We start from the raw sequence: 21,297 nt of genomic DNA, 5'->3' as shown, positions 1-21,297 counted from the left end.
ATTATGTGACTTTTATTACAGTTTAGTTACACTTTTGACCTAAATCCTCGATTAACGAGTTAATTGCACGTTTTAAACTCACTTAGTAACGACTCTAAGGAAGTAGGGCATTACATAATAAGAGAAAGGGAAATGGTGAGGGTGACCAGAATGGAACAAAGAAAAACAAGTCCGTGGAGAAATTTAAACTGGTCTACACAACATATACCAATCTCACAGATTCTAGAGAACGCATCTTCTTGGCAAATTCTGCTCGCCTTCCATGGAAGAAACCAGAACCGTTAAAGAATCAAAGGGCGAAGAGAGATTCTTTGAAATTCTATCGATTCCACAATGATATCGGTCATAATACTGATGACTGCAGACACCAAAAGGATGAGATCGAGACTCTCATCAGGGCAGGACCTTTGGCTCAGTATGCCTGGAATCGGGAACTTCCAATCAGCCTGTTGGACAAAACACTCTGTCAGCTCCGGAAATTCCAGTGAATCAGACCGAAGCTCAGGTGAATCAGGACAATCCTCCTTCGATAATAGGAGGAGATATAGCCATAATTTCGGGAGGACCTCATCTGGCAGCACGAGCAGAGGTGCCCAGAAGAGGTATATCAACGAACTGAAATCCCATAACGGAGTAGAGTTTGTCCTGGAGCAACGGGTATCAAAGCAGCAGCGATTGGAAAAACAACCAATCGGTTTTACGGAGGAAGATGCTAGCCATGTCCAGTTCCCACACAACGATCCTCTGGTCATAACCGTTCAACTCGCCAACCGGAGAGTTATGAGGACACTAGTAGATAATGGAAGTTCTGTGAATCTACTCTTTAGGTCCACTTTAGAAAAAATGGGATTGTCTGTAACCGACTTGAAGACAACTTCCATGATTCTATATGGGTTTTCTGGTGAAGGGTCGGCAGCTATCAGAACAATCGAATTAGTGGTGACATTAGGTGAAGGTCCACGAACTGTCTCCAAGCTTCTTGAGTTTGTGGCCATTGATTGTCCAGCCACATACAATGCAATTTTGGGCCGACCTGCGTTGATGGCATTCGAAGCCATAACCTCTATCTGTCACCTAGCAATCAAATTCCCTTCATCTACAGGAATATGCACTATCAGAGGTGATGAGCTCACTGCCAGGGAATGCTATAGCATTTCCATGAAGGGAAAATCATAACCCGGGCAGCAAGCGATGGCCATAAGTGACGGAGGTGAGGAGTCCTAGGAAGTGGAAGTTGCCTCTGGGATGGAAGAACCTCAAGAAACAAAGGATAGAGACATCATCCCAGGTGATGGCATCGATCCACGAATGGGCGAGGACATGTCAGAGCTCCAAGCTATTGAGGAGCTCGAGGAGGTAAATATAGATCCCAAAGAAGCTTCAAGAGTCGTTAAAATTGGGAAAAATCTTGTCGATGATAGGAAAAGGGAGCTAGTTAAATTTCTACAAGGGAATCTAGATGTTTTCGCCTGGTCTCATGAAGACATGGTGGGAATAAGCCCGAGTGTGATCATGCACACCTTAAACTTGGATAAAAGCGTGCTTGAGAAATCCAAAAAACAGAGACGTTTGGGAACAATCCGAGCCGAGGCATTGGAAATAGAAGTAACTCAATTATTAAAGTATAGGTTCATTCGTGAAGCAAAATACCCGATCTGGGTCGCGAATCATGTCCTGGTACCCAAGCCGAATGGAAAGTGGCGGACCTGCATCGATTTCTCCGACCTGAATAAAGCTTGTCCTAAGGATTGCTTCATATTGCCAAGAATTGATTAGTTGGTAGACGCCACCATGGGACATGAGCTCATGTCCTTTATGGATGTGTACTCTGGATATAACCAGATCACGGTGAATCCTGTGGACCAGGAGCATACTAGCTTTATGACTCCAACGAATGCATACTGTTACGAAGTTATGCCCTTCGGGCAGAAGAACGCCGGGGCTACCGACCAACGGTTAGTCAGCAAAATGTTCGTTGATCAGATCAAGAAAAATATGGAAGTGTATGTCGATGATATGCTAGTCAATTCCAAGACTGCCGATAACCATGTTTCTGATCTAAAGGAATGTTTTGAAATCTTGAGGAAATACAATATGAGGCTAAATCCCCAGAAATGTACTTCTGGAGTAGCGTCGGGAAAGTTTATGGGATTCATAGTCAATACAAGGGGGATAGAGGCGAACCCATAGAAAATTAGGTTATTATTGGAGATGCCTTTGCTCAGCTCGCGTAAAGCAGTTCAGAGCTTGACTGGAAAAAGTGGCGGCGCTAAACTGATTTATTTCAAAGTCCACTGACAAGTGTTTGCCCTTTTACAACTTGCTCAGAGGAAATAAGAAATTTGAATGGACTGAGGAGTGTGAGCAGGCATTCCTCGCCCTAAAGACGCATTTGGTCGAACCCCCAGTATTCTCTAAGCCTATATCTGGAGAGCCCCTGTTCCTTTATTTGGCCGTGACAGAAAATACAGCTAGCGCCATGTTAGTTCAGGAAGAAGACCGTGCTAAAAAATCGGTGTACTACATAAGCAAAAGACTTCCTAGGGCTGAATCATGGTATCCACTGATAGAAAAGATAGCATTCTGCCTGATATTAGCTTCCAGGAAGTTTAGACCGTACTTCCAGTCCCATTCAATCCACGTCATGACCGATCAGCCTCTAAGGCAGGTATTGAAAAAACTTGAAGCATCGGGATGCCTTTTAAAATGGACAGTAGAACTCAGCCAGTTTGAGATACTGTACACACTACGAACCTCGATCAAGAGCCAAGCCCTTGCTGATTTTGTGGCTGAATGCACCAGATTTCAAGAGGAGCTTTTGAAGGAGTCGGTGCAGGAGTTGTCGGGAATATTCGTTAACGAGAATGGGTCCAGATCTGGGATCATATTGATCTCTCCAAAGGGGCATCAATTCAATACAACGCTGATATTCAAATTCGAAGCATAAAACAACAAAGCTGAGTATGAGGCTTTGTTAGCCGGGCTTAGAGTGGCAAAGGAATTGAAAGCAAGGGTCGTCCAGTGTTATAGCGATTCCCAGCTCATGGTCAATCAAGTGTTGGGGGAATATCAAGTGTGTGGTACCAAGATGGCGGCTTATCTAGCTAAGGTGAAGAGAGAGCTATCAGAATTTGAGTACGGTACTGTCGAATAGATCCCTCGTGAACAGAACACTAATGTTGACGTTTTGGCAAGGCTTGCCACCACCAAGGAAGCTAAGACTTTGAACGTAGTACCAGTGGAATTCTTGGAGAATCCAAGCGTGGCAGAAAAAATGGTAGAGGTCGAGATGATTGACACAAGGCCGACCTAGATGACCCCCATAGTGGAATACCTTACAACAGGAAGGCTACCTAAGGAAAGAAAGGTCGCGAGAAAGATACTCTATCAAGCTCTGAGATATGTGATAGTAGATGGAACATTATATCGACATGGTCATTCACTACATCTTCTATGATGTGTTCTACCTGAGGAGGGTAAAACCATTCTGCAAGAGGTGCATGAAGGCTTTTGTGGAGATCATGCTGGGGAGCAAAACCTAGCTTTGAAAATATTAAGGCAGAGTTATTTTTGGCCCACTTTAACAAAAGATTCCATCTCCCATGTTCAGAAATGCAACAAATGCCAGCGCTTCACCACAGTCGCCCGAGCTGCTCTAGTCGAGCTGATGATGATCTCATCCCCGTGGCCATTTGCAGTACGGGGAATTAACTTAGTAGGATCCTTACCTGTAATACCCCAAATTTCCTAATAAGGATTAAGACCTTGATCAGGAGGCCGGGAGGGCCATAATCGATTTATTGTGTTATTAAATGATAATATGCATGTTTAGGTGTATTAAATATACATGTGAACTCATTTCTGAGTAATTGGGTGATTTTTATATTTTGGCCATTTTGGGCATACTTGGCATATATGTGATATGTGTGTGGTGCTATATTATTATTTGGTTATGCCAGGAATACTCAGCACAAGACGATCCTACGAGGTAAGCTAGTGGGAAAGTCACAACGTGATTTATTCTTGACTCGGAGTGAGTCAAGGGGTATTTGGAGCATTACCGGGTTATTGGGTAATGGGAATTAATATTTGGTGATAAATTGGGAGTTAGTAAGATCAGGGGGAAATTCTAGAGGTTTTGACTATTTTGCCCTGGGAGTGTTTTTGGGACCCCGAGCGTTAGGATTTGGTGGAGGCTACTTAAGCTTGAAGTAACCTTTTAAAAGAATAAAAGAACATTCGGTACGTTCCCTCTCCATTTTCGTCTCCCGATCGTATTTTCGAAGGTAACTTGAGTTCTAGGACTCAGATTCAAGCGAGGATCGAGGCATAGCGATCCTAGGAAATGTAACGCCCTACTACCTTAGAGTCGTTACTAAGTGAGTTTAAAATGTGCAATTAACTCGCTAAACGAGGTTTTTAGAACAAAAGTGTGATTAAACAAAAAGTCAAGGCTGTAATCTTTAAAAGTACTCTATTTCATTGAAAATTCTAATAGTCCAACATTTGGGATCCCAAAATAAGGTTTATAAAACATTTACAACTCAAAATAGGTTTACAGGTAACCAACTATCAAAAACACAGTTTAATACAGCCATTTCCCAAAATGCGCCCAACCAAAGCAGTCGGCCATGCCAAACATTTACGCGCCGCCCCACGCTCTCCGTACTCATGGCTTGTTGACTTTTTCCTTGCCCTTTCCTGCAACACAGAGCACCCGTGAGCCGATTCCCGGCCCCACTGTCGTTCTCGGCCTTCGCCGCTCTCGGCTCCTTGCCGTTCCCGGCCCCTTTGCCGTTCATTCTACTATAACCACATATAGCATACCTAAACAACATTTAAGCATATAGTAATTCAATCAAGGCTACATCCTAACAATAATACAATCTAGGGCCGTGCTCTGCAACAACACTATGGGCCCATGCCCTACTCTACGAGTGTTACAATTTTCTTACCTGTATCCCGAGCTTCACAATGCACCAAAGTCACGAGCACGGTCCTCTATCCCAAGCCTCTCCGAAAACCTAGTCACAACACATATGAAGCACTCTTTAAAACTAACCAATCCAAAACCACCTCTCGGGACTAATCTCATACTCTCGGGATCCCCAAATTCCTAAAACAATGTATCGGAAACATCCCCCGAGCCCCCGGAACAAATGCCCAAAAATGCAAAATTCCATGTCCTGAAAATAGCCTAGCGCCGCGGCGCTACCCTTGAGGGCCGCGACACCTAGCAAGTCAGAGAGTCCTCCAGCTCCTGATACAACCTCGCGTCGCGGCGCCAAAGAATAGGGCCGCGGCGCCCCTTCGCGAACCCAGAAATCTGGGTTTTCCCCTGCGTTTTCCCCGAGCCAAAACACTTCCAATTCATCCCCAATGCATACCTAAACCCCAAAATCAGTTTAAAACCCCAAATAAACCATTTAACAATCTATAAGCACCACTAACAAGCTCAAACACACAATCACACCCAAAATCCACACTTGAGTTTCAGATTTCAAACAATTAAACCAGAGCTTGAGAAAAATGTAAACCAGACTTCTAGATTCTTAAACCATATCAGATACGAAAATTCAAACATGTTTAAAACTCTTACCTCAATCAAGAGTTCAACTTTGAGCTGCTCTTCCCAATCAAGTTCCAAGCTCTAGTTACAACCTCCTGCTGAACCTAACCTCAATTCATCCCAAGAATTTACCAAACAAAGAACATAACTCAATTCTCAATTCCATGATATTCTTAGCTAAATTCTACAGCATATATACAGAATTTCCTTACCTCAATTCACTGAGTAATCCTCCAAGTTCCCTTAGCTTTAATTCTCTTCTTGATCCCAAGAGATTTGCCCTTAGTTTTCCCTTTCCCCCTCTAGGTTTTCTTTCAATTTCAGCAAGAACAGAAATATGCCTAAGTGTAAAACGTGAATGACCCTTTTCCCTCAGCTGAAGGTTCCTATATCCTGCCAAAAGACCATTCTACCCCTCCAAGTAGATCATTTCCTAACTAAACCTCAAGGGCACTCTTGCCATTTCACCAATCCTACAAATCTACCACTTTCTCATCTAAACTTGTTACCCTTACTAATTACCAATGGTTACTCAAGTTACTTAGTCACCAATAACCATTAACCACTTATTCTCAACCCAATTTACAAAATTCCCAAAATACCCCTAGGCTCCTCCCGAGCCGGGTATAAAATCCCGTTGTGACTTTTAAACTAATTAGCTCCCTAGAACTGTCTCGGCACGTGCATCACCATCATATCACCACTCACACGTGGTACAAATCATATAATACAATTATCACATTTATGCCCTCAACGGGCTAAAATTACCAATTTACCCCTATCATACAAATGGGGTCAACATGCATATTTATACCACCTAAACATGCATTCTAATCACATACTCATTTAAATTCATATATTATCATGTTAATTCACGTATTGCCCTCCAGGCACGCTAATCCAGGTGCTAAACCTTATTAGCAAATTGGGGTGTTACAGGAAAGATTAGAAGCTTATTAGCCGGAGGATTTAGTTGGAAACAACTTAATTGGAGGTAATTCAAGTTTTAAGTTTTAAGTTTTTAAAGTTTTTAAGCTTGAATTGGACTTTGTGTCTTGATGAGTTTTTGTTAGAGATGAAGCTTGGGTTTTATGGGTTTTGGATCATGGGGATGTTTGGGAACTTTAATTTTTGAGTTTGGAGATGTTTGGATATGTTTTTGGGAGGTTTTAAAAGGTTAAAATTAGGGTTATGGCTGGTTCTAGGTTGGGGGTCGCGGCCCTATTCTTGGGTGTCGCAGCCCTAGCTCGAAGAAGCTGCTGGGGAGGTTTTGGCCTTGCTAGGCGCCGCGGCCCTGTGTGAGGGGCACCGCAGCTCTTGCTCCTAGAGTGGCTGGGGGCCGCGGCTCAAGGTGTTAGGGCCGCAACCCTTGGTTGGATTTGAGCCCGTTTGAGCGTTTTGACCTCTGGAACTTGGTTTTAGGCCTCGGGATCATTCCTACTACCCGGATTGGTGGGGTTTGATGTCTTGGAGGCTAGGTTTTGGTTCCGGGATTGGTTTTAGAACTTGAACTCATTGGATCACCATTTGTGGTTGTGACTAGGTTATCACTAGAGGCTCGGAATTGGGATCGTGCTTGTGGCTCATTTATTGGTAACCTGTACTTGGACCAAAGGTAAGAAAACTGCACCCTGTGTATGTATGACATGCATGGTTATTCTTGATGCATGTTGGATGTTTAAATGTGGCATGCATGGTTATTGTTGAGGCATGTCAAGTGATTAAATGTGATGTATGTGTTGCACGAGAAACATGTGATTAGGGCATGCTATGAATATTGAATATGAGATTGTTCAGAGCTTGAGCCTCTGTGTTTATGCATGGTCCTAATTATGCTAGAAATTGTTAAGTAAGCATGCAGAATGCCCTGTATTCGGATATTTGACATAAGATATATGTTTGGTAGCATTGCTTACTTGTGTATGGCACTGACTAGTCAGGGTCGGCACTGGTCGAGTATCACAAACCTAAGAGCCAAGAACGGCATAGCGTCATGAACGCAGGGCCGATTAAAAGATTAGATCTAATCGATATCAGTGTTGAATGACTCTAAGGCATTAATGTTGGACCGACCCTAAGGTCGATGAATCTTATAAGCGCTTGACTAGTCTAAACTAGTTACTCAGAGCCAGGGCCTAAGGCCTAAGTGATTGCTTGTCACATGGCTAGGGAACAGAGTTCCATGGGTCTGGCTCTACGGTCATGAGGAAGGTTATGTTGGTGACTAGTCATCATGCACCTATCCTGTTTAAGCTAGTGAAATGATCACTTATCTAATAAGCCCCGGTGACCCTACTGTCACATGGCTGTTGGGAACAGAACCCACCTCAGTGACTAGTACAACTGTCACTCTTCTATTTGGGGCTAAAAGCCCTGGATGATTATTATGATCATCAGTTGATGTGTTATACTCAACATTACATGAATTCAATTGCCTGCCTGAATATGGCTATATTTGCTAGGCGTGTGCCTTATGAATTGATGACATGTTTTGACTGTTCATGAGCATATTGAGTTTTCTTGCCGGGCTTCGGCTCACAGGTGCTATGTAGTGAAGGTAAAGGCAAAAGAAAGCTGGACCATCCTTGAGTTGGAGAGCTTAGGTGATGATGTGTACATATGCAACTGCTCGACCACCACGATCGAGGTTTGAAGAGGAACTAGGGTTAAACCCTGTTTTGCCGCTTAGATCGGCTGGTTGTAAATATTTTCTTGTAATAGACCTCTAAATTATATTTTTGGGATCCCAATGTATATAATCAACGTTATAATGAAACGTTATATCTTAACAAAAAAATTTAATCCCTAAATCGCTAATCATACTTAGTTACATGATTTTGGCCAAATGACTCGATTAGCGAGTTTAGCACTATTTACAAGGCACACCGTAACGGTCCCTGGAGTTTAGGAAGTTACATTACCCATGAGAAAAGGAGGAGTTCATTACGCGGTGGTGGCAATTGATTATTTCACGAAGTGGGTAGAGGCCGAGCCTTTAGCAACCATCACTTCAAAGAGAGTCCTGGACTTTGTGGAAAAAAGCATTGTATGTCGATTCAGGCTTCCTAAAAAGATCATTTCAGATAATGGAACTCAGTTTGACAGTGATCTCTTCACCGACTTCTGTGAAAAGCACGACGTTATTAAAAGTTTTTCTTTGGTAGCATATCCACAGGTCGAGGCTGTGAATAAGACCCTAGAGGTGAGCCTTAGAAAAGGTTAGATGAGGTCAAAGGAGTTTGGCCCTAGCAGCTCCCGCAGGTACTTTGGGCATACCAAACTGTTAGGAAATATAAATTGCCTCAATGGAAATGGTAAGAAAATGTTACAACTCTATGCAAAATATTACAATAGACAAGGATTGATTAAATAAAGTGTTACAAGTCTATAACTGAAAATACAAATGAAAGGAGAATGAGATGTAAGATGATAGAAATAGAAAATACAACTCTATTACAAAAAGATACAAGTAAACTAGAAGTGTTTGAACAAAGGAAATAAAAGGATTACAACTCTTAAACAAAAGTACAAGTAAATAGAATAAGAAGAAAAGAAGAAAGAGCAATAGAAGAAAAATAAGAACAAGAACCAAAACAATAAATTCTCACTCACACAACCAAAGTGAAGAGTGTTGGGGATCACCAACTTGAACAAGGTTTGAAACCTTTGTCCAAAAGCTTATTTCCCCCTAACTCAAGCACTAAGGGATCTCTCACAGATTTTGGAAAAGCTTTATGGAATTATCAAGCCTCAAGGTGTTTCTAGCCAAGTGCTATAATGGATAGAAATGTTGTGTCTTACAAGTGAGCTATAGGCTCCTATTTATAGAGTTTAGAGACACCCTTTGAATTTCAAATTCCACCAACCCCCATGGATGTTACCAATGTTTAATTGGATTAATATGGAATTAAAAATGAGATTTTGGAGTTATTTGGGTTTTTTGAGCCGTTCAACAAAGATTGAAAAAAGTGAAAAAATGGTCAGTTTTTAGCCTGTGGCCGCGGCCAGAGACATTAGTGGTCGCGGCCACCAACATTCAGTGGTCGTGCCACCGACCATTTTCAGCACTAAAAAATGTGCTGTTTTTCCAAAAAGTTCCAAATCCTCCCAAATGATTTTGTAACTCCCAAAACACATTATTGAGGTTAAAATCATACCTTGAACAACCATATCACATATGACTTTATGAAATTCGTCTCAATATTGTGTAACAACAATTTTACACAATAAAGGGTAACATTTGGAAGTTACAAATTTGTAACACCAAATATGTTACATTATTTGGATATATCTCATATATCTAAATATTGTAACTCTCTATTATATGTTACAATATGTGACACACTTTGTCACATTTATTTAATCTAAAAAATTATATTATAATATAATATAATATTACATTATATTATAAAATAATATAACATTCCCCCACTAGATTAAATAGTTATCTATTGTAACACTTATTTAATCAATCATTATATTTTGAAATATAACATATCCCCCACTTGATTAAATAAGAACTCTCTCTTATAGGAGTCATTGCGTTAGTGCATAAAGCAAAGTGTTTTTCAACTTGAACTTTACTATAGTGTAATTATCACAAAATTTTTCGAAAATTAGGTTGCACTAGGTATTGAACCATCTCTTCATGATAACAAATCGGTGATAACATACACACCTTTGCGATGTTCACTTGAGACCTCTATGTCTCGCTTTGCATCGTTAATGGCCATGTGCACTTTCCATTTATGGACATTCTTGAGAATTCTCCCAATTCTCATGAGAGGCAGCACCACCCCTAGGTCCATATAGGTAGAATTCTTACAGTATTTTGTTACAAAAAATACTTGTCTTTACAAGACTGAATTCTATTAAAAAACCTTTCAGTTTTAACCCTCAACTTGGTAACACACAACTACTCAATATCTCAGATGAGACTTGTTTTGAGTACAACTAATATTCACTTGATTGACTTGTTGTTACCTATTGAACCTAACACTAGTTGAATAACTAGTGTTAAGATAGGTTACCATCAATCATGAATCTCTTTAGGGAGTTTAAGTCCCATCCCTCGAGATGATGCAGCCACTAAATCCCTCGTTAGTGGCTTAGTGAAAGGATCCGCCAGATTTTCACTTGTTCTCACATAGGATATTGAGATGACTCCTCTTTGAATCAATTCTCTTACATATCCATGTCTTAGACTAATGTGTCTAGACTTCCCATTATACACTCCGTTGTATGCTCTAGCCAATGTCGCTTGGCTATCACAATGTATCGATATAGTAGATACATTTTCTTTGATTAGGGGAATCTCTATCAATAGATCCCTTAACCATTCGGACTCTTTGCTGATAGCAGCTAGAGCTATGAACTCTGCTTCCATAGTGGAATGAGATATACAGGTTTGTTTCTTGGAACCCCAAGAAATTTCACCTCCACCAAGTGTAAATACCCAACCAGTTGTGGACAAGTTGTCCCCAAGATTTGATATCCAACTTGCATCTGTATATCCTTCTAATATCGAAGGAAATTTGGAGTAGTGAAGGCTTAGTCCTTTGGTTTTCTTGAGATAACCTAGGACTCTTCCAATTTCCTTCCAATGATCCACACTTGGATTACTTGTAAACCTACTAAGTTTACTTACCGCAAATGCAATATTAGGTCTAGTACACTAGGAAGCGTACATTAGACTCCCTATAACACTAGCGTACTCCAATTGAGCCACCGTTCTTCCTTCATTCTTCTCTAGTTTTACACTATGATCGAATGGAGTATTGGCATCTTTAAGTTTGAGATGGTTAAATTTGTTCAATACTTTTCTCAACATAGTGGGCTTGCCCTAACGCAAAACCCCCACTATGTTTCTTTACTTTGATACCGAGTATGGTATCAACTTCTCCAAGATCTTTCATCTTGAAGGTTGATGATAGAAACCTCTTCGTTTCATCTATCCCTTTCATGCTATTACTTAGAATAAGCATGTCATCCACATATAAGCAAACAATGATCACATATCCCTTACAAGTTTTGGAATACAAACACTTGTCTCCATTGTTATGTCTAAACCCATTAGACATGATGGCTTGATCAAATTTCTCATGCCATTGCTTAGGAGCTTGTTTCAATCCATATAAGGATTTTACAAGTCTACAAACTTTATGTTCATATTTTGGTAGGACAAACCCTTCGGGTTGTTCCATATAGACCTCCTCATTGAGATCACCATTAAGGAATGCCGTTTTGACATCCATTTGATGAACATACAAGTTGTGTATAGAAGCTAAAGGGAACAAAATTCTTATAGAAGTTGTTCTTGCAACAGGCGCATAGGTATCGAAATAATCGATACCCTCTTTTTGCCTAAACCCTTTAGCTACTAATCTAGCTTTAAAGGTTTGGATAGTGCCGTTAGTGTGGTATTTTCTCCTAAATACCCACTTACACCCAATTGGCTTAGATCCCGGTGGGAGGTCTACCAATTCCCAAGTGTTATTGGAAAGAATGGAATCCATCTCATCATTGATGGCTTCTTTCCAAAATGCACTATCTCTCGATTGCATAGCTTCTCTATAAGTCTTAGGATCATCCTAAAAAAGAAGTACAATAAGAATTTTCCTAATGACTTCCTCTCTATTTCCTTCTACCATGTAGAATGAAATTCGTTGAGAATCTATCTCATCCACTACTAGACTTTTATGATTTTTAAGCCTTTGACTTCTTCTAGGTTCAAAGGGTTGCTTTACATCCTTTTAAGAATTCTCCTCTTGAGAATCAACTTTGGATGTAGAAGCTTGAGAATTGTTCTCATATAACAAATTCTCCTTTAGATATGTTGAAGCTTGAGAATTGTTGTCACATAACATATTCTCAAAAAATTCAACTTCTCTAGATTCAATCACAATATTAGACTCTAAGTCTAATAGCCTATAAGCTATACTATTGTTGGCATAACCAACAAAAGCACACTTTATGGCTCTTGAACCTAACTTTGTTCTATTGGGTTCGTTTTTCTTGCAATATGCAAGACACCCCCACACCTTGAAGTACCCTATGTTGGGTTTTCTTCCTTTCCATAACTCATATGGAGATATCTCATTTTTCTTCATCGGTATTCGATTAAGAATGTGACAAGCGGTTAAAAGCGCTTCACCCCATAAGTTGAAGTTCAACTTAGAAAACACCAACATAGAATTTATCATCTCTAGATAAGTCCTATTTTTCCTTTCGGCAACACCATTGTGTTGTGGTGTATAAGGTGCAGTGCACTCATGAATTATACCATTTTCTTCACAAAATGTATTGAATTCATTAGAGAAGTACTCTCCTCCTCTATCACTTCTTAGCACCTTAATCTTTTTATTTAGTTGATTTTCAACTTCTAATTTATACAATTTAAAAGCATCAAAAGTTTCATCTTTATGCTTTAAAAGAAAGACATAGGTATATCTACTAAAATCATCTATAAAAGTAAGAAAATACCTTTTACCACCTCTAGTTAAAACACCATTTAATTCACAAAGATCACTATGGATTAAATCTAGTAAATTAGATGATCTTTCTACACTAGGAAATGGTTTCTTAATCATTTTAGCCTTAACACATGTTTCACATTTACCATAGTTTTTAATATTGCATGCAATCATACCACATTTTACTACTCTTTTCATGGTAGAAAAACCTATATGCGATAGTCTAAGATGCCACAAAAATAAAGAATCATACTCAACAATATAGGCGGAATTAGCATTTTTTATTGATAACATTGAAAGTTACTTCATTGGTGCAAAATTTTACCATTCCCTCACAAGAGTACCCTTTTCCCAAGAATACATTTGATTTGGTAAGTATAAGTTTACCGGACTCAAAAACAGCTTTAATGCCGGGCTTGCCAAGCAAATCACCACTTACCAAGTTTCTACTCATTTCGGTAACATAAAGTACATTCACTAATGTAACTTTCTTGCCAGAGGTGAAGTAGACTTCAATAGTACCTTTGCCAAGTACCTTGGATTTGCCCTCATTTCCCATTTGTATCTCATGGTTTCCCTTTGACTCTTCAAAGGTCTTGAACAATGATTTGTCATAGGTGACATGGACGGTGGCACATGTATCATACCACCACCCTTTCACCTTGCCTTGGACCGCATTCACCTCACTAAGGGTAGCAACTATGATTTCCTCTTGAGTTGCGTTCACCTTAGGTCCTTGTTGGTCTTTTCTATGCCTACACTCTCTAGCATAGTGACCCTTTTTCCCACACACAAAGCAAGGACCGTTCTCGCCCTTAAACTTGTTTGGGTTGGTTTTTGGACCCAAAGGTTTCTCATTACCCTTTTTCCCTTTGTTTTTGGGATGTTTTGGTTGTGACACCACATTTTCTTTGGAAGTCTCTCCATTAGACCCATCCACAAGTTTATCTCTACATATCGATTCCTCTTCGATTCGAATATGTTTTTGGATTTCCTCCAAAGAATAATCCTCATTTTTGTGAATGATTCTTTTCCTATAGCTCTTCCAAGTTGGTGGTAATTTAGCCACAATAGCACCAACTTGAAAGGTCTCAAGAAGCTCAATCTTTAACACTTTCAATTTATTAACAATAATTTGCAAATAATGAATTTGAGGAAGAATAGGTTTATCACCAAAAAATTTGAAATTGAAGTATTGAGATATCAAAAACATTTTGGTACCTTTCTCTTCCGCCTTAAAATTTTTCTCAAGTGCATCCCATATCTCCTTGGCCGATTTGGTCTCGGTGTAGAGGTCATAGAGCCTATCGGACAGGGTGTTGAGGATATGACCCCTACAAAGGAGATTGTCCTCCTCCCTCTTCCTTCTCTTCTCCACCTCCTCGGGAGTGTCTTTGTCGGATGGCTCGGCTAGAGGTGCCAAGGAAGACTCAAGGATGTAGGCGATTTTGAGAGTGGTTAAAAGAAACCTCACCTTGTCTTGCCACCTAGTAAAATTGGATCCATCAAACCTATCCAATCTCACTAGGTCTTGGTTCATGATCTTGATTGTCTTCCCTTCCATTGAAACAAAAAAGGGTAAGCTTTTGAATGTTAGGAAAATATAAATTGCCTCAATGGAAATGGTAAGAAAATGTTACAACTCTATGCAAAATATTACAATAGACAAGGATTGATTAAATAAAGTGTTACAAGTCTATAACTGAAAATACAAATAAAAGGAGAAGGAGATGTAAGATGATAGAAATAGAAAATACAACTCTATTACAAAAAGATACAAGTAAACTAGAAGTGTTTGAACAAAGGAAATAAAAGGATTACAACTCTTAAACAAAAGTACAAGTAAATAGAATAAGAAGAAAAGAAGAAAGAGCAATAGAAGAAAAATAAGAACAAGAACCAAAACAATAAACTCTCACTCACACAACCAAAGTGAAGAGTGTTGGGGATCACCAACTTGAACAAGGTTTGAAACCTTTGTCCAAAAGCTTATTTCCCCCTAACTCAAGCACTAAGGGATCTCTCACAGATTTTGGAAAAGCTTTATGGAATTATCAAGCCTCAAGGTGTTTCTAGCCAAGTGCTATAATGGATAGAAATGTTGTGTCTTACAAGTGAGCTACAGGCTCCTATTTATAGAGTTTAGAGATACCCTTTGAATTTCAAATTCCACCAACCCCCATGTCTGTTACCAATGTTTAATTGGATTATATGGAATTAAAAATGAGATTTGAGAGTTATTTGGATTTTTGAGCCGTTCAACAAAGATTGAAAAAAGTGAAAAAATGGTCAGTTTTTGGCCTGTGGCCGCGGCCACCAACATTCAGTGGCCGTGGCCACCAACCATTTTCAGCACTAAAAAATGTGCTATTTTTCCAAATGGTTCCAAACCCTCCCAAATGATTTTGTAACTCCCAAAACACATTATTAGGGTTAAAATCATATCTCGAACAGCCATATCACATATGGCTTTATGAAATTCATCTCAATATTGTGTAACAACAATTTTACACAATAAAGGGTAATATTTAGAAGTTACAAATTTGTAACACCAAATATGTTACATTATTTGGATATATCTCATATATCTAAATATTGTAACTCTCTATTATATGTTACAATATGTGACACGCTTTGTCACATTTATTTAATCTAAAACATTATATTATAATATAATATAATATTACATTATATTATAAAATAATATAACACGAACTTCCCACAGGACTTCCACCAGATACACTTCGTTCTCCTTGACCTTCAGAAGTGAGGCCGTCCTTCCCGTCGAAGCAAAGATAGCCACACACAGACTAAGGACATTCAGCCAGGAATGGAATGATGAGTTACTTAACGTGTCTCTCGACCTGATTGATAAAAAAAAAAGAGGATTCACAGTTACAGCTCGCTCACTATCAATAGAAAATCACTCGTTATTTTAATTCTAAGGTCAAACGGCGTTATTTTGGACAGGGCGACCTAGTTCTCCAAAGGGTCTTTTTGGCAAGCAAGGATCCTAAGGATGGGGCTTTAGGCCCGAACTGGGAAGGACCATATCAGATCGTGGAAGTTTTGCATGAGGGAACTTTCAAGTTAGCTTGGATTAGTGGAGAAATAGTTCCACGGACCTGGAACGCAATGCACTTAAAGAAGTATTACTAGTAGTATTATCAACCATCTATGTAAGGCTTAGCTATGAAAGCCAGTTAGTTAAATAATCAGGGATTATTATGTAATTTTTCTTTATAAATAAGGTCGTGTATCGATGTTTGTAAAAGCAACCAAGAAAGTTTTGACATTCTGGTTACTTGGGGAGCATATAACCCGAGGTGGATCAGAGCAGAGTTGCCGATTGAGTTTAAATTTTTAAATTACTTAAAATCCTGGATACAATGAGGTATAAAACTATCATGGATACAACTAGGTCAGAAACTTAGAAGCTTGGAAAATTGAATATCTGACGGCTTTTTAAGAGCTCGAGGAGTCAATAAACCTAGCATGAACTAAGTTCAAAGCACTTAAAAAACAGAATACAAACAGATACAAAACTTAGAAGTTAGCAAAATTGAATATTCGATGGCTTTGATAGGAGCTCGAGCTATCAATAAACCTAACACGAACTAAGTTTAAAATATTTAAAATCCTGGATATAACCGGGTCCAAGGCCTGACACTTAACAGGTATGATATAAATCAACACATTAAATCTGGATATAACCAAAAATCAAAATATCTATCCCGATCTAAAAATCAATTCCTAAAATCTCGAATGTACAAGTCTAAGAAAGCATAAACATAAAAGATAATCAAGGAAAAGACAAATAGATTAAAAGTTAGATATGAAAGAAAAGTTTCCATCCTGGTTAAAAGTTTAGCAATGGTACAACATGTCTTCCATGGAGGACAATGAGGCCACCTTCTCTTCCTTAACCACAACCTCGGCCTTTAGCTGTTTTTTCTTGGCCTCAGCAAGCTTGACTTGGAGAGCAGCCAAGGGAACTTTTGCAGCCTGCTCGCTTGCTTGAGACGATGCCATAGCAGCCTTGGCGTCGCACTCACTCTTTTTAGCAGATGCAAAGGCAGCTTTGGCAGCTTGCTCGCCTTCTTGAGCAGTAGTCAGGGCGGTCTTGGCGGTTTGGAGCTCAGCTTGGCATTCGTCATTTCTAGCCCTAGCTCGGGCTATACTGCGGTGCTGAGCCAGGGCAGACTGTAAAATAAAGAGATAAGTTAGATGTATACTTTGGCAAGATGAAAAGAAAAAAATTTCACTAAGGAATGATATCTAACTGTGAGGTTCATCCCCAAGGCTGACTCCAGGACGTTCTCCGGGCTCCTCTCTTCTATCGCCCTCAGATCCCTCGGGTTGGCTTTATAAGTGTGCCCCACCATGTTGTTGGGGTTTCATGCCCTAATTAAAACCCAAATTCTTTGTAATCTCATATTATTATCAATAAAAGAATAGAAATCATTTTTTGACTTGGTTAATCACTTTGCTCACATGTTTTATTTTCATGATTATTTGTTTAATATAAACTTCTATTAAATCCCGAGCATATAACTAATCTTATTTATAGTGACGTAATCACAGTGGAATATAAATATGATTATAAGTTCAAAATAAGTTAGTCCTAAGATTAGTCAGTGCACCAAATTTACACTGACTTGCCAATCTACGATATGATCTACTTACACATTACAGTGTTATGTTCTTTCCAGAACATTAGCAAAGTAGATAAGATTGGATGTATTTGTTACATCAGACTGGACCGATATTGACAGTTGATAAGATAAGTAAACATACCGTTATTATCTATTCTAGTAATATCATATAGTTGACCATAGGTCAATTCAATCTCAATTCTGAGTGGTTAGTATTCTAACTGATTGTATTATTTGAGTTCTTTGACTTGTTCGTTACCAGCTTACCCTACGGACTAGCCCATACTTACATCTTGGGAACTTGGTAGTATAATTGAGTGGGAGTGTTAATCATAGATATGAACATCTATAGCTTCTGGTGAAGAAGTGAAATGATAGTTTCCTTTTAGTTTGGTTCAAGGTGTTAAATGATAGAGATCTCATTTCAGTAATTAAATTAGTTTACTGAAATATCATTTACAAGGAACTAAATGTTTTAAGGATAAAATACAATGAGGGGTAAAACGGTATTTTAGCCCTATCTCATTGTAGACCGTCTATAGAGGATTGAGTGACAATTATGGTTGTAACAATGGATAATTAATAGCGTATCTATATTTGTTATAGAGCGTTCTATGAATTCAAGAGTGCAATTCCGAGTCTATAGTGGAGTCACGAGGAATTAATAAGTTAGTAAATTTATTTGTTAGATTTATGATAACTTATTGGAGCTTGATTTCATAGGCCCATGGTCCCCATTGTACCTTGGATAAAATCATCTAGATAGTCTCAATTAATTGATTTAACTATCAAAGTTGACCAGGTCAATTTTAGATAGTTTCACAGAGTTGTGTAATTTTGAGAAGAAAAGAGAAATTATGGCAGATTTATTAATTAAGATAAATTGGTATCTAAATTAATAAATAAGTTTAAATCAAGGTTCAAATTATAAACAATTAATTTGATAAATGATTTAAGTAATTATTTAATTAATTAAATCAATAGAAAATAATACAGGCCTTGATTTTAAGTCCAATGAGCTTATAATCAAATGGGAAATTTCACAGGCCTAAAGCCCATGATAATTTCGACCTAGGGCTTCAAAATGACTATTATTTTATTGATTTTTTAATTAAATTAAATGGCCTAATTGATTCTATAAAATGAGTGCTTAGAGAGAAGTCAAAACATAAGTTTAATCACTGGTTTTCTGATAGTTTTAGATTCTCTCTAAATACAAGTCATTTTCTAAGCCTCTTTGTTATTTTCTCTTCTTCTCTCTATATCTATCTCATGTGTTGAGAATTTCCCACACTAGTCTAGGTGGTTATAAGGATACATTGGAAGATTGTGAAGAAAATAGAAGATCGGTTCATTTTCTTGATAATACTCTGCAACAGAGAGGATACAAGAGTTAGAGAAACTGAAGGAAAGACTCTTTAATTCCGCTGCGTATAATGTAAGTATTATATTCATTGTTTCTATTTGAATTCAATTTTAGAAACATGTTTTAGGTTATCTCGTATTAATTTGTTTAATAGTAGATATACATGAAAATAAATAAAGATCCTGTATAAGCTAATCCAACACATGTGGCTCGCTGTCTCATAGAGGATCCCCCGAAAGACATCAGGGATTTTCTAAAAATCCTGGGGATCGACTGGGATGCGCACAGTTGTGGCGGGGACAGGAGGTGTAACGCCCTGGGTAGCCAAGACCGTCACACTGTGTGTTTATAAAAGGTGCAAGACTTGCTAATCAAGCCATTTAATTAGAAACGTGTTACTAAAACTATAATTGAACTAGGGTTAAAAGATTTTGGTCATAAAAGATACATTTCATTTAGATAAACATTTAGTACAGGGGATCCCAAAAGAAATAGAGTTTAAAAGAGTTTACAAAAATTCCAGGTTATATACAGCTACTGGCCTCTCCAAGGGCAAAATAGACATTTAAGGTTATCCTGTCCTGTACCACTCCTTGGCCGTGGCGGCCGATCAGTTGACTATGTACATTCAGCCTCAAAGCTCTCCAACTCAAGACTGGTCCACCTTGCCCTTGCCTTTACCTATACCACGTAGCACCCATGAGCCGAGGCCCAACAAGAAAACTATAAAGCATAGCATAAGTGACAACCAACAAACAGATAATTCACAAATCATCAATCAGATATACAACAGGTCATACTGCTCACATAAACAATGATACCAACCTACAAATCAATAATCAGTTATTCATATAACAAACTCGTCACAATCATCAGTTTAAACAACAATAAACATATCACACCCAAATCCAGGGTCAACGCCCTTAGGCCACATCCTCTGATTATCCCATGACTCCGGCTCGCTTAGGCCGAGCTCAGTGATTACGTACTTAACCTCAGCTACCAGTGGCCGAGCCGCGCCCCGTGTGCAAATATTGATTTCGGCACTCTTAGGCCGTTTATCACATGTCCCCATGGCATAATACCATCTCATGACATCACATACAAATATAGGGGACTCTTAGTCCCAACATAATCACATAACTGGGTACAATTCCTTACCTTTGGTTCCAAGGGCTTTGGTTAAAAGAAACGATCCTTGAGCATGATCCCGTCTGAGCCCTAGCATACACCTAGTCACAAATGTAACATAGTACCCTCATTAACATTCAATTCCATAACCCAACCTCGGGATCAATCCCAAGCCCTCGGGAAGCCCCAATTCCACCAAATGGGGTGGTGGAATTGACCCTCGAGCCCCCAAGCGAAAACCCTAAGAAAAATACCCAAAACCCTATTTTGGAGGTAGGGTAGCACTACAGCGCCACAAGGTGGGCGCTACAGCGCTACAAACAGATGCAAAAACGCCCATAAAATCCAGGCCTAGCGCTGTAGCGCCCTAAAGCTAGCGCTACAACACTACTTACAGCACTAGAACACCCTGAGTTTTCTCCTTCGCATTTCCCGGAGCCAAAACTCCCTAAATCCCCTCCAAACCTCAACCACACTTCAAATGGAGCCTACCATCCACTACATCTCATCCCACATGGCCCAAAAATATCAAATTTGGCTACATGCACCATCAAACATAGAAAACAAGAATTGAGCTTGAAGCTTAAGAACTTCATCATAAATGCCAGATGCTACCCAGAAATTCAAATGATCAAACCCAGAAATCCTTACCTTTAATGGAGAATTCGATCCTAGGTTGCCTTTAGTACCCTTCCAGCAATTAGCTCCTCAATTCCCCAAGCTCAAATCCTAGAATTCCCATCCAAAAATTCAAATTCAAAAACAACTCATCAAAGTCAGAAAATTCAGACCAAACTCTTTAAGCTTTACCTTAATTTGATAGTTAATTCCAGCTAACCCTATTCAATTACTTTAAGGATCAAGGCTCCAAGACTTAACTTAGACTCTCTCTGAATTTACAGCTTCAATTCCACAAGAAATGGTGAAGGGAGAGGAAACCGTGAGAGAGAATGAGGTATAGGTTAGGAACTCTGTTTTTCCTTCTTTCTATCTTCCTTTTCCTTCCTTCAGCTTCTCACACATTCTACAAATCCCACTAAGGTTAAATGGCAGAATAACAATTATCCTTTTTTAACCATCCAAAAGACCATTTTGCCTTCCCAT

This window comes from Humulus lupulus, chromosome 8 (assembly GCF_963169125.1).
Source record: "Humulus lupulus chromosome 8, drHumLupu1.1, whole genome shotgun sequence".
Classification (NCBI taxonomy): Eukaryota; Viridiplantae; Streptophyta; class Magnoliopsida; order Rosales; family Cannabaceae; genus Humulus; species Humulus lupulus.
This window is presented reverse-complemented; position numbering follows the sequence as displayed.